The sequence below is a fragment of the Galeopterus variegatus genome, unplaced genomic scaffold (assembly GCF_000696425.1).
Source record: "Galeopterus variegatus unplaced genomic scaffold, G_variegatus-3.0.2 Scaffold1, whole genome shotgun sequence".
NCBI classification, from domain to species: Eukaryota; Metazoa; Chordata; class Mammalia; order Dermoptera; family Cynocephalidae; genus Galeopterus; species Galeopterus variegatus.
The window spans coordinates 519059-528106 of record NW_007726112.1 but is presented as its reverse complement, the minus strand read 5'-3'; the positions used below and the strand labels follow the sequence as shown (position 1 = coordinate 528106).

Sequence of the window (9048 nt, the reverse complement as noted above, 5' to 3'; positions counted from 1 at the left end):
GTTGTTGAAAGACACAGTCTTGCTAAGCAGTTTCACTTTAATTTTATGACCAGTAACATCAAGCATGCCCTAAATGCTACCTGCAGTCATAACACATTTTCTTAATCTATTCATTGTCCTCCACTAATAGATGACTGTTTAGTACATTTTTCTTCTTTCTTAAACTTTTTTTATGTACTGGAAGTCATTTTAATTTGTATGATATATTTATCACTACTGTTTTAGAGAAACAGAAGCTAACTTTCCCTTTTCAAGAACTGATGAACAATCATCTATGAGTTCTTGAAGTTGAATAACAGGAAACCGTACTTGTTTTTCAAACCCTTTTGCAATTGTAAGAAGCTGCTGGTCACAAAACACACATCCAATAAACTGCAATCCTTTTGGCAACCCTTGATCTGAGAGTGACACAGGGATACTCACTGCTGGCAATCCTGCCATGTTTACAGCTGTGTAAAAATATCTTCCTGGGCACTTCATGGTCTGCTGTCTTTTTTGATAAAATCCAAGTATGGTACTGCCTCACTCAAGGTGGTGGTAGCAACAAGACATCTACTCCAGAGTTAAAAACATTCACAAAATCATTAGCAATGAGGCACCTCACTTTCTGTGCTTTGATGAAATAATTTTCACAGTTTTCTTTTAAAAAGAAAGTTTCCTGAGAGAATTCCTCTCACCATTGAACCCTTCTCATCTGGCTGCAGTACGCATCGTTTCAGTAGACATATCAATATCATATCTGTGACCACATTCTAGACCATCAAATATTACCATATTCAATGCCACTTCCAATGTGCACAATACACAGTAGCAAACAACTGAATAACTGTTGTGAGGAAGGGATACTTCAATTACTTTGGCCCTCTCAGACTCAAAGAGGTCAGCAGCCTTGGACCAAAGAGATCGTACTTCACTTCATAATTCTGGTACAAGATATTCCTCTGGAATTCCTATACATAGTTTATTCACATCTGTCAAACTGGGAAGCACAAATGGATTAACAGGCTCTTGTACTGTGGTAGATCTTTGGGGTCATGTCCAGCCAGTACATCCAACACAATTGCTGTATAATCTGTACATCTGGTTAAGACTCCTGGCACATCCATTGAGTTCATCAGAAGAATGAGACCACACCAAGAAACTAAAGCATAGCTTGGTTTGAAACCAACAAGCCCACACAGGGCAGCAGGATTTCTGGTCGATCCTCCAGTGTCTGATCCTAAATCCGTAAAGCACATGAATGCTGATACGGCGGCCGCACTCCCACCTGAGCTTCCTCCCGTTATCAGACAACCGAGTCCTCATTCTCACTAGGGAACTTCTGCTTCCTCTTTTCTCTATATTGTTTTGAATAAGTCCAGGGTTTTTTAACAGGTCCAAATATACCATCTATGCTATAGTAAACTCATCTAAATTTTTTTTTCCCATTAGTTTTCCCATTAGTAATGCTCCCTGATGCAATAACTTCTGAACTACTGTAGCATTGTAAGGTGGTACATAACCATAACCTTTCAGCATATTTGATGCATGTGTTGTCTCAATGATGGACATGCTAAAGTTGTCTTTTACTGCAATAGGAATTCCATCTAAATCCCCATGTAACTGACCCTTCTTTTATCTCTTCTCTGATTCTACAGCTTTCTTTAAGGCCACCTCTTCTGATACAGTAATGCAAGCATTTAGAAATTTGGTGCTCTTGATAAGGGAGATATATTTTTGAAAGAGGTCTGTTGGTGTAATCTGGCCTTGTTTTTGCCACATAAACTTCTCAGAGGGCCCAGACCAGCATGGTCCTCGTGCTCAGCCTGTCACCAGAGGGGTGAGGTGACAAGCCCTCCTTAAACCTTTAATACTTCCTCTTCCTTCCTCAAGTTCAGCTTTTTAGTTCTCTAAGTAGATAGCCATAAGTAACAGAAGAGAACCATCCAAGTTCTCATCACTAAATGAGTAAATCCAGATTCACCTGTGTCCATATATTCTGCCCATTCTCATAATCAAGGTCAACAACATGATTTGTGTACTAAATAACATCTATTCTTGCCTATTCAAGGGCATGCTTCAGTAATTTTTTCATCACTCTCCTTTATCATCAATTATTCCCTCACCACTCAACCTTTCTCAGAAAAATACAAACAAGCTGTAAAGTACATTTAACTTGAATTTGGACTGTAGATTATATAATAATATATCAATGTTAAATTTCCTTATTTTGGTCATTATATGCAATTATGTAAAATAATGATCTTTTTCTTAGAAAGTACACAATAAAGTTTTCAGAAAGGGTTGGCATCATGGCTCCAACTAATATTTAATTGGTTCAAAAAAAGGTGGAGAGAGAAGGAGGGATAGAGAGAGAAATGATAGAAAATGATAGAATGATAGAAAAGATAGAGAGAGATGGATGGAAAGAGAAAGTAAATAGAAGTACTAAAAACATTGTAAATAAAGAGTATTTTATTATCCAGGGTTCTCCAGAGAAACAGAACCAATAGGACATACAGAGACATAAGGAAAGACATTTATTATAAGGGATTGGTATACATTATTTTGAAGTCTGAAAAGGCCCATGATCAGCCATCTGCAAGCTGGAGGCCAAGAAAAGTCAATGGAGTAGTTTCAGTCCAAACCTGGAGCCCTGAGAACCAGCAGAGCCAATGGTGTAAGTCCCAGTCTGAATCCAAAGGCCCGAGAATCATGAGCACTGATGTCAAAGGCCAGGAAAGACGGATGGCTTAGCTCAAGCAGAGTAAGCAAATTTGCTCTTCCTCTGCCTGTTAATTCTATTCAGGCCCTTAATGGATTGAATGGTGCCTATCACATTGGTGAGGGTGATCTTTATTTTGTCTACAGATTCAAATGCTCATCTCTTCTGGAAACACCCTCACAGACACACCCAGAAATAATGTCTCACCAGCTTTCTGGGCATCCCCTTTGCCTCGTCTGATATATAAAATTAACCATCACAGGTATATGCAGCTTTTTTTAAACATTCTTGCAGCTTGCAATTTTTACATAAGTTTGAAATTATATGAAATAAAAAGACAAATATAAAAACCTTCCAAAACAAACAAAGAAACAAACAAATGCAAAAAGCTCAACAGATTATCTGTATTGCTTTGAAAGGTTTGGCTAAAATTTTCTGCATAATACAACAGATTACATTATGTTACACAATGGGTTAAGACATACTTCAGACTCTTCAGCAAATATCATAAGTGTTTCTGAGAACTGTACATTAGCCTAATTTCCAAGTGATTTTTTGGCTTTTATTATACATACAACAGAAAATATCTAAAAATTCCTACCGTATGTTTTACCACTAGAATAAGAATAAGTTCCATAAGCTTAATGTTGTTACTTTCTTTAGATTATAATACAATATAGGCTGACCTGCAAGAACCTTTCAATAGCTAGAGTCAAAAGGCACATAAAACATCAGCAAGTTTATGTTGTAGGTATTCTAGAGTTTATTTCATTTGAGTTAAACATTGGTACAAAAAATGGCCTTTTAGTTAAGGTATGGATTTCAGTAGGTGAGTTAGTAGGGAGGCTCCATAAAATGTGTTAAAAAGCAGAGTAAATGCACAAAGTTCGTAAATTGTTTCATAAAACATCCTTCCATTTTATGAGTGTGTTCGGGGGTTCATGAATCAATGCATTTCTTTTTATTTTTTATTCAAAATATTTTAACATTTACTTGTACATATTCGTGGAGTGCAATATGTTGTTTCAATACCTGCATATACTGCACAATGATTCACTTAGGGCAGATAGCATAAATTTTGTACCCATTACTATTAGTCTACCACTTTTCCTCCTCTCTCCCCCCACCCCCAAATAAATGCATTACTTGAGGTAATAATCTCAGGACTGGAAAGTATCAGAGACTTGTAAATTTGTAACGGTTGAAACTTTGGTTTGCATCTCTGCATAAAGATAGTTACAAAAACCTTGCTTACACCTTATATTTTATTTCATTCAGGCTGGATTTGTGTGAAGGTCTTACCAATGGGGCATTTTCCACAATTTTGGCAATGAGGGAGGTCAAGGAAGATACATAAGTGCTAGGTGTGCCCACCTAACTCTTCCTCTCCAGAGTTCATAGCATTTTCTGGACCCAGCTTCACAATCCTTCATAGTACAGGACTGTAGACAGACACTCATCATGAGTTGATATCCATTTACCATCTTTAGAGTGGATGGAAATTTGTTCTAATAAAAACTTACTTAGCTTAGTTCAACTACATTGGTACAATTAAAGTAATACTTTTGCTAGTTTTCGGGGCAAAATTAAGAGGAGATGAGAACTTCTCTGTAGGATTTGCCATTGTTTATCAGTAGTTACTAGTATTCCAGAAGAGGCATGCTCAGAACAGTTGGAAACATAGGAGACCTCAAATCTCATCAAATGCAATTCCCTAAAACTGAAAAAGAAAACTGAAGACTAAAGAAGTAAAGTAACTTGCACGATGAAACTTACAGGCACAGGAACACAAGATTCCTTTCTTTCCTTACTCTAAGCCAAGTACTTTGGCTCTTGCAGAATATAGCCTCTGATAAAAAAAAAAAAAAATAGTTTATCCTTACTGATATATGTGTGTGTGAGAGAGAGAGGGAAAGGCAGGGGAAGTAGGGAGGAAGGCCAGGGAGGGGAAGGAGAGAAGGAGTAGGAGGAGAAGGGAAGACAGAAAGAAAAAGAAAAAAGAAGAAAAAGATTAAGAAATAGAAAACATTTACCTTGGGTCTTTGTTTTATGTATTCAACTATCCACCGATCAGCAGAATTCACATCAGTGGGACTCAATCATTTGAAAAAGAGCAGAAAAAGAAAAATAGCTATAACTAATAACATACCCACTCCTCTTGACATCTAAAGTTTCCTTACCTAAGGGGTAGCAACCATGGGTGTCATAGGAGGTGGTGACTGCATTTGAGTAATACTTAAGATCTAATGTAATATTCCTCCACAGAACAGGGGAAAGAGTTAAAACATAGACATTTCAAGATAAGTTTCTCTCTCAATAAAACTCAAAAAGTCAGATGACTTGAAAGCTATTAGGACTATGATAGATGATCCTCTTTTAGACATCTTTCTTTTTTACTGACAAGTTGCTGTTAAAATTTTAAGTAAAAAGAGGCCTCCTTTTTTGCTGCGCATTTTTAATGGACCTGAAGCCAAAATAAGTCAAACTAAATTATGGGAGTAAATGACCTCCCGGGAATTATTATACCAAATTCCAAAGTACTGTAAAGACTTTCCTTTGATCTTTTTAACTTCACAGTCTGAAATTCAAAATCTGTATTTAATTTTAGATTGCATATACCAGCTTTAAAATTTTTTTTCCAAAATAATATATCATTTTAAATAATAAGGCGCCTTTAACTTGTATTTCTTAAAACTGCTGATTGTCACTTCTTTATTCTTTTACTCTATAAAAACAGATATAGATATAATTAATTACTAGAAGTATTTGGGGTTTGGTGCTATAATGGATAAACCACTGACCTTCACTTAAGAGACAGCAACGTTAAACTCAGCCTTAGTTTCTAAGGGACATGACTGATCCAAAATGAAGTTTTAGTTCACAGCTGAAGAAGATGCTGAATACAGAAAAGGAGAAGACTAGAGAAAGATAAATCTTTCTAATCCCTGTTACTAGGACTATTTTGGATAACTGCACCTTATCCTCAATACGTCTTTTAGCAGGTTGCAAACAGGTGCACTAATTTCAATACAACCCCTTCTGTAGATCCACAGATGTCTTAATTAAGCATCGTTTCAACAATAATACATACCCATTAACACCTGTAAATCATTCCATATTCTTAAACAGAGGCATCCCACTCTGGTAGAGAGAATCTCTTGGACCTTTTCTGTACGTGCTGACTGCAAATGTCTTTTTTACCATCTTTGAAGAAATTAGTGCTGCATCTGTTAAGATAAAAAAAAGTGCACAATAATAGCTTGATTTCATAACTAAAGCTTTTCAAGCTAAGGACAGAATTAAAGAGTGATCTGATAATTCACCCTGGGGCCAGATTGGAATGATAGAGATCAACAGCAATAACAAGAAAAAATAACATTAATGTGTACCACCAGAAACCAAAAATATTATTCTTTCAGGTCATGGAGCATGCTGAATATATGAGGACCGATCTTGTGAAATTTACTTTTATTACTACTGCTCTAAAGTACTCACATGGCTTTGACATAAGTTTTACTAGCATTGCATGTGGTTTGCTGACGCTGTTCCAAACTATATTTCTGAACGAAAAGATTGTGTAGTCTACCCATATTTACCAAAGCTATTTTCTATTTCCCTTAACCAATCTTCTAGTTTCCAATGTGAACTTAAGGAAATCACATTATTTTTCTATGCTTATTACCACAGTTCCAAAATCATAAGAGTAAATTTTGCTCTACCCACCTCATAGGTAGGGCTGAAAGTAAGATGAAGTAGGTGAGTAGGTGAGGCACCTAGTGCACAGAATTTAAGGAGGCATTTACTGCCAGGATCATACAGGTGAAGAGTTGGCACTTGATAACATGGAGAGTGAGTGCCTCCATACTCAGCACAAATTCAGAATTAGGTATAGTACTGTAGGGCTAGGGCTTCGAACCCATTGTACAGACTGTTTCACAGACCCCTCTCATGCTAGACTGGGTCACAGACCCCTCACATGCCAGGCTGGGTCACCAGACCTCTCATATACAGGTTTCAAATTAGGTAATTGGGAAGAGATCTTGGGAGCCATTGGCAGAGTTGACAGTTTCATTCCAATGCGAGCTCAGTCCTCAGCTTCCTCAGCAGAAGCAGCAGCTTACAACAGCCTCCAGCAGCAACAGCAGTGGCCTCCCAGGGGCCCTGGCAGCAACAGCTTGTAGCAACAGCTTCCAGAAGCAGTAGTGGCCTCCCCATGACCCTCCCCCCCCCCGGGGGCTGTTCCTGGGGCAAGGGGCACTGTGGATCAGAGCCACTCATCTTTTATACTTAAGTCCAATAACCTAGGAACACCTGGGTGTGAGTCAGACAACCCAGGAACACCTGGGAGCCCATGTGCATCCACATCAAACAATAGCCAGGGAACACCTGGGTGCACGCGCACAGTTACATTTACATCAATGCTCAGCAAGATTCCAAACATCTGAGGGATCATGTCCATTTATCTTCACTTTTCCTACAAGTACTTACCTCATTCAAAATGTTTGTTAAATACTTACTATGGGCCGGGAATAGAGCTAGTTTTTTGGCATAGCTTATTCAAAATTATTTATCTTTCTGAGTACAATTATAAAATCTGAATAAAACACATGCAAACACAGAGACAGAGACTGAGAGAATGCATTATTTGAGAGCACTGGAAAATCATCTAGGTAATTGGAATTTGAGAAGCCTGTTTCCTAAGACATTACCTACAAATGAATGGTGATAAAGATGCTTGCCTTTCAACATAAAATAAAATCCAGCAGAAAAGAAATGACAGCTTCACTTAAAACAACAAAATGAAATTGCTGCCAATCCACAATTAATTATGCAGTGTTTGGCTAACAAATGAGCTGCACAAAAATTTACTTTGTTTGCAGACTTTTCATTTCTCACATGTGTGAAGAAATTCTTCTTGAGGAGATATTTCATTTTAAATTTTCTAATTTTTCTTACTATTGCTTTCCTGTGAATAGTGAATATTGTGATGAGTACTTACCCTGGTAATGTCAATACGTATTATATTCTTTTAGCACAGCTATAGCGTCATTGCTATAAAAAGCCCCCAATGCTTTGCCATCTAAGTTGATTTTTAAAAAGAATCTATATTCCACTGTGCCTTAAAAACATGACATTCAGAGTCCACTTTTCTCTTTTGCCATGGTAGCTACAGAGTGATATAAAAAATTAAATAAAATGTTTCAGTACAATGATGTGGATGGTACATGAAACTCTGTTGAGTTAAAATTGCATCACTCATATATTTTATATATGTACTGAAATACAACTCTGTACCCCATAAATATGTACAATTGATATGTGTCAATTAAAAAATAAATATATTTTTATTTAAACTGCATCACTGCAATTTGCAATACTCTGAGCAGCAGTGCAGTAATGAGAGCACCACATATGGTCTCTATGGCAATGACTGACTAACTCTTACCATTGTACTGGGAAAGCAGCCATGAAAAATACATAATAAATAAGCATGGCTGTTTTTCAATAAAACTTTATTTGTAGAGAGTGAAATTTAAATATTATAAAATTTTCACGTTTTAAGACATTGTTTCTTTTGATTGCTTTTCAGTCATTTACTAAAAAAAAAAAAAAAAAAAAAAAAAAAAAAAACAAACAGGTAGTGGACAGGATTTGGCCCATAGGTCATATGTTGCCAAATTTATTTTAAAACAATATAATACATATTGTGAGCTTTAAAATATATAGAAATAAAGGAGGCAAATGGAGTTAAAGTGTTCTAAACCCTTGCATTTTCTGAAAAGTGGTAAAAGTAGTAACATAAGGTAGATTCTAGTAAGTTGAATGAATATGTATAACCTCTTGAATAAATACTGAAATAACTACTAAAGAATGTCTACTAAAAGATCAATAAAAGAATGTATAAAGAAAAAACTAATGGAGGAGGGCAAATTAAATAACAACTACTAGATTAATAGAAAAGGCAAGAAAGAAAAGAAAATGAAATTGTATGACAAATAGAAAACAATACTTAGATGGCAACTTGAAACCCTTCAAAATCAGTAATTACTTTAAATATAAATAGATAGTATTTACACATTAAAATCAAAGATATTAGGCTAGAAACTGAACACAACTATTTGCTGCTAACATTTTTTTATATAAGAGAACAGAAATGTTGAAAGTAAAAGAAAAAACACACGAAACAAATCAAAACACATCCAAAATTTATCCAATGATCTAATTAGCATTAACAAAAAGCCCTTAATATTGTTAGTCACCAGGAAAATGCAAATTAAAACCAAAATTACACATCAATACACATACACAAAAAAATCTAAACTTAAAACAATGCCCAGTGTTAC

At 36.0% G+C, this 9048-nt stretch overlaps 1 pseudogene; it reads right to left on the bottom strand.

Annotated features, from left to right (window-relative positions):
* Positions 1-213: 213 nt before the first annotated feature.
* On the bottom strand, positions 214-1761 carry LOC103608093 (annotated as a pseudogene).
* Between the last annotated feature and the right edge of the window lie 7287 nt (positions 1762-9048).